The sequence below is a fragment of the Pezoporus flaviventris genome, unplaced genomic scaffold (genome assembly GCF_033815535.1).
Source record: "Pezoporus flaviventris isolate CSIRO_AGI_PZ_B2104156 unplaced genomic scaffold, CSIRO_AGI_Pfla_v1 ptg000015l, whole genome shotgun sequence".
Taxonomy (NCBI): Eukaryota; Metazoa; Chordata; class Aves; order Psittaciformes; family Psittacidae; genus Pezoporus; species Pezoporus flaviventris.
In genome coordinates, this window is record NW_026892563.1 from 19240372 (window position 1) to 19246694 (window position 6323).

A 6323-nucleotide genomic window follows, 5' to 3' on the forward strand; every position below is an offset into this window, starting at 1 on the left:
GAGCTCGGCCACTCCTGACACAGGCTGCGGCCCGACTGCGGCGCGAGCGGTCAGGTGACTCCCAACAACATTACCCGCCTGCGCCCCGCGCACACACCCCGCCCGCTGATTGGAAGCGACTCTCCCAGCCGACGCGCAGCCGCCCACACCGACGTCCAGTGCGCAGGCGCTCCCTGTGCCGCCGCCGGGCCCTGCCGCCCGACTACCTCGCCGCCGGCGGTCGTTGAGGGGCCGCGGTGGCCGTGGAGCTGAGGTGGGCTGTTTGTCACCCCTCTGAGGGGAACGGCGTCGCGGACGGGGAGACTTGATGCCCCCAGAGGGCAGTCGCTGTCCGGATCGGAAGTGCTGCTAGTGGAGCTGGACTCGGCCCCGCAGCTGTCGCCTCGTGTGTCGTCCGGGACGGGACGTGGTGGGGAGGTGCAGGCTTGTGCTGGGAAGTGCCCCGTGTCAGTAGGCTTGACCCGTAGCACAGTCACAGAATCACAGAATCAACCAGTTTGGAAAAGACCTTTAACATCATCAAGTCCTTACCTCAGGACTGCCAAGTCCACTAAACCACATCACTGAGAACATCTACACGGTTTGTGATCTGAATCCCTTCCAGGGATGGTAATTCCACCACTTCCTTGGGCAGCCCGTTCCAATGCCTGAGCACCCTCTCAGTGAAGAAATTTTTCCTAACATCTAGTCTAAACCTCCCCTGATGCTGCTTGAGGCCGTTACCTTGTCCTATCACTTGTTACTGGGGAGTAGAGACCGACCCCCACTTCACTACATCCTCCTTTCAGGTAGTTGTAGAGAGCAATAAAGTCCCCCTTGAGCCTTCTCTTCTCCAGACTAAACAACCTCATCAGGCTTGTACTCCAGACCCTTCACCAGCTTCATTGCAATGAGTGACACTTCTGTGCCAGGAAGCGGTATCTAACATTCTGTAAAGCTGCCATCCTTCTTAATCCCATTTTAAAAAGGGAGGTTTTGCTGGTATAACTTACCAACTTGCTAAATTTATGTCGTGTGATCTAGAATGCTTTCTGGAAGCTCAGGCTGTGCTGATGTGAGGGTGATCTGCTGGAAGTGGCCTGTTGACAGGCCTCATCCTCATGTTGGGTCTGATTTGTCAACCAGCTATCGAGCTCTGCACTGTGCTGTGTAAAAGGAGATAAGATGTCAAGTAAAGAGAAAAAACACTGCAGAGTAAGTTGTGGTGAGGAGATAACCTTCAGCTAGCAACAGACAAGACACACCAGTGCTAGAACTGAGAATGGTGTGGTGTTACTGTTGAGGTAATTTCCCTACTGAAAGGCAGACTGGGATGCCCAGTGCCACTTGTATGGAGCTTGCATACAGTTTTCATACTGTCCTGACTAGTCTTTTTGTATGATGCCATCTGCATGTACAAATTCAGAGAGATAGCTAAGAGAATGTCTTAGCAAATGCTGCTGTGTGTTCCCCTGCTCAGGACCAGAGAATTTACAGTACTTTTAGGCTCTGGTAGGTATTGGCCTCCTCCAAAGCAACTTAGAGTAGCAGTAAGGTCTTTTATTCTGCTGAAAACAGCCAGAGGGCAGATTGTTCTCCCCAGTACCATCTTGAAGGCAATGCAAAGGAAAAAACTGATTGACAGATGGAAAAAAGCCTCTCCTCTTCCATACCATTAAAAGGGAAAAAATTCTCTGTTGCCCAGGTCAGAGGGGATAAGCCCCATATACCTGTTGATTCAAGAGCACCATGATGGCAACCTCCTTCCAGAAGCTGCATATCCTGAGTAAAATATTAATGATGGCAAAAGATGCACTGCCAAGAATACTAATGGGAATTTAATTGTTATGAAATTTTAACAAAGTTTAACAATTTTGTTTACATTTTAATTATAAGACTGCATTTATGCCTCATAAAACATAAGAAATAGAAAATCGGTCTTACACTGTGTTTAAGTATCATGTGACTAGTTTGAGCTGGTTTTTACAGTAGATATGCTAAACTTCATTTTAGCCTTGCTGAGAATTTTGGGGGAAGGCGTGAGCAAAGGTGTTACTGGTAATATTTAGTAATGATGGGTGTATATAAAAGAGGAGGGACTTCTCCTCATGTTTGGGTGTAATGACTGACCTTGCATAATTCAGAAAGAGGTGGAACCGTAGGGAGTAATGCCTTTGTTTGAAAAGCATGGAGTGTCATTCTCAGAAGCATGTTTTACATATTACTTTACTCCTACATTAATACTCTCTTCTTTCCTCCTGCATTAATACTCTTTTTCTACAGAGTTACTACCATTACAATGGTAATGCTAGTGAAATTCTTGTTTTATTTACTTTCAGTGGCAAGCTGGTTAGAAGTTGCAGAGGTAGGAGGTTTGAGGGATATATAACTAATTCCACCTCTACCCAGTGAACCAAACAGTTTTGCTTTCACAGAAAATTAGAAAGGAAATTTTCAGTAGCTTTCTTCAAAAGTCATTATACCAGATTAAAACTGATAACAGACAGGAAATCTCTGCCCTTTTATTAGTATGTTTGCTAACTGAAAAGGTATTTCTGAATTGGAATTTTTTTTTTAAGTGGGGAGTGGCTGCATTTCGCAGGCAGGCTTCACTTTTCCCTGGATCATTTCTAAGTCTTTTATGCTTAGTTTTGTAAGATACATTTTGTTACTATTTTTTGTCTCCATTTCTTTCATCAGATATATTCATTAGCATCCAGAATTAAAATGACAGCCTGAAGCACTGTAAAAGCAGATGTGGAACCATAACCCAAGTAGCAGTTCCAGATTACTTACTTGAGGGTTCCCAGTTGCTCTGGGCTCTGAGAATTCATAGTACTTAAAAAAATAAAAGCTGTCATTTCCTCCATCAACAGCATTAAAGATAGATGTTAATGCCTTGTCTGGATGTGCACCAGGTAAAAGTCTGTCTTTTTGTTAGACCTGTGGTAAACCTGGCACATCAACTGTAGCCGTCTTCCAAAGCCACACACCTTTTGTTTTAGTTTTACATGCGCCTGAATTCTTAGAGTGTTTATTGTGGGCTAATACAGCTGAGTCTTTTGTAACTGACAATCATGCAAAACTAATAAAAGCAACATCAATAAAGTAAACAATCTACTGTGTTGGCTGTACTTGAGGTTAGTCTAGCAATGCATTCTCTGAAAGACCTGCAGCAAATGGGTTTGTATACCCATGTGATCATCCACACTTACAGCCAGGACAAAAACATTTGCACATATGCCATGCTGGAGCTGATGAAGCAAAGAGGCTATCAAATCAGAAGAGGTGCTGAAAGGATGTAAAGAACAGCAGCAGTGTAAAGGACGGGACTAGGCCAGCAATGGAAAAAAATCTGTTGAATTAAGAGCAAATCTGGATATTCAGCAACTAACTTAAAAATGCATAAACTTGTGGTATTCGCATGTTCATTTTACATACTGTTCTCGTGAGCATTCTCTGAGGTAGATATGATGCCTTTGAGGTGAGAAGAATCTCCCGATAGGAGGGAGGAGTTCCTCTCCACTCTTCCCCTTTCCTTTGGAATTCGCTGGTCAATCTATTCATGTGTATTTCTGCTAAAGGAACAACTTATATTCAGTATTTTATAAATCAAAATAACCCCTCAGACTGTTTTCTTTGTATGTAACACAACTGTTACTATTTTATTTATACAACTCCCATATTTTGATTAAATGAGAAATTATTGGTAGCCCTAATTTGCTAAATACAGCTGTATTATAAAATGAGTATCTGAGGTAGTTTTAATTTCACACAGGATTTAGCAAAATCACACATGCTGGAGGGAGGGTGTGGTTCTCTCAGCCATTCCTATGAAGAGTGTCTGTCTTGAACAAAACTCTTGAGGCTTGCGGTTTTGAAGGGGCTAATACAGATTTTCCTTCAGTGACTGTTTGATAACTGTCTTTCACCTTCATAATTTTGTAATGAAACAAAAGCAACTTCTTGGCAAATACATTTAAGCACAGCTATTTGAAAATGATATGTAAATAGTTCCTTTTTGCTTGAGGTTTGAGTACTACCAGTTCTTAATGTATTCTGAATCCAAGTTTTTATAGTTACTCTATATTTTCTGTGAGTTGTAGTTCCCATGCTCTTACACCTATTGCTAATTCCCAGTCCCCTAGGGAATTCAGATGGGAAGAAAGCAGCTTTAAGACAACTGGTAAGACTTGACAGTTGCAGAAATACAGGATGTTCTCAGTGTTTAAGCATAAGCAGAAAACTTAAAATACCTACCAACAGGCTAAAAGGGTTGGAGGTTTTTCTCTGGTTTTACACTTGAGATTTTTGTGGGGAATAGGAGGGAACAGAAGAGAAATCAAAACAAAAGGAGCTCTTACATTGGCTTGAAGATTGGCTACCAAATTTCAGACCACACCCACCAAGAAGGGATCTTCATCTCTTGTACTCAATCCTAGGGATGATGCAATGCTGACTTCCCACACAATAGGGAATAAAGTTATGGCGTAATAGCTTGGTTCTCACTCATAGTCAAACTGCAGAACTGAATAAGTACTTTTCTCATTGAAATTAGACACAACTGGAGAGTGGAAAAAATAAAAAAGAATTAGTCATTTTTTTCCCTAAAAAGGAGAAGTAAAACCAGTAAAAAGGAGATCTGGGAGCTAAACTGAAAAACAAGGAAGTATGTCTTCCTGCAGATGAATAATGAATGTCTTAAAGATAAAACAAGATTAAAATTGAGATGATAAATGCTCAGAGAATTAATGAGCATGATAAGAAATAATAACAAAAAAAATGCAAAAAGGAAAATGTCCCTTTTTCTAATTTTTTTTTTTTTTAGGTACATTAACAACATTAATGGGATTTTAAGTCCTATTACATTAAATGCTGTTATTTCCCTATGAAGCTTGGCTATAGCTGTCTTCTTGCTAGTGTTGTTTACTGCTTCTCATCCACTAGATGTACCAGCCTCAGCTAGCACTTGTCTGGGGCTTGATTTCACTGAGTTCTGGCTAGTCTTTGGATGGGCAATGGCCCAGAGAGGAGAAAGTCGTCTAATCTGTGGAGGTTAGTTGTGTTGACTACAGGGTACAGACTAAAATAGGGGACATTTAGGCCATCTTTAATATTGTGTGTGATCTTTTCTGCCCTTGTCCTCTCCTATACTGGGACTGGTTTCATACCATAGAAACTTGGCTAACAAATTCTCTAGGGGTAAATTTTAACGCATCCCAATGCTAAATATGAGATTAATCTTGCTTCTCTTTATCCATCTAAAATTTAGCTGTCTCGTCTAAGCTGTTTATCTAGGCTCCCAGATAGTCAATGAAAGTAGATAGGAATCTCCATAGGGTAATTCTTCCCTTCCTATGGTAGGTGTCTAAGACAGGTATGATGAAACTCCTTTTGGAGATGCCTGTCTCACACATTTGTCTGTGATAGGAATGTGAATAAGTGGGTTAGACTAGATGCATAACTCTCAAGAAGACTACACATTAACTGAACCTGTGCCCCCCTACTTCTGCAGGATGCTGGGATTGGAATCCCCTAGAGCAAAAGTGTTGTGGAATCATTGAGAAAAATAGGTGCTACAGGCCCCTCTTCTTTTCACCATGAAACGTCCATTTTTTTTTTCTGGATGAGCAGGACACTTATCTCAGAAGAAGATTTCTGTCTTTGGTTCCTTTAGCTACAGTATACCAGACTGACATACATAACGAATCCAGCGTTTCTGGTGTAAGCCAAATGAGCATACAGATCACTGCAGTAAATCAGGTGTAATAGACATGCCATTGGCCTAGATGCACCAGGTTTACACAGACAGATGGAATGCACTGCATATATGGAATATGTCGATGCTTTCCTGGAAGCAACAGCCATAGTGTTGTAAGCAGTACATTACATTCATGCATGTGCAGCAATTCCATTATTTCCCTGGAGCTGCAGATTTTCCTTGTGTATATAGAACAGCTGTGTTGTACATCTGCAAGACATGTGTAAAGGTCCCAGCTGGGACTAGACTGGTCTCTCTGGAACGATCGATTTTGCTCACGGTCTGCTTTTGGTGTACTTCTGTACACCACGAGCTGCATCAGGAGTCACCTGGTGGAACCTGCCACCCTGGCTTCAGGGGGGGCAGAGGCTGAAGACCCTGTTGTATGCACATCCATGTCCAATATTACTTCTGTAGGCATCATACAGAAGGCTTGTCCATTTATACTCCTGTAAATGAAAACCTAACCACTCCCTCCTGTGAACTTGCAAACACTAAAGCTGTTTTTTTAATCTACACTTAGATAACATTTTCTGACTGTAAATTGAGCTATCAAGGAGCTACTACGGTATGTATCTAAGTG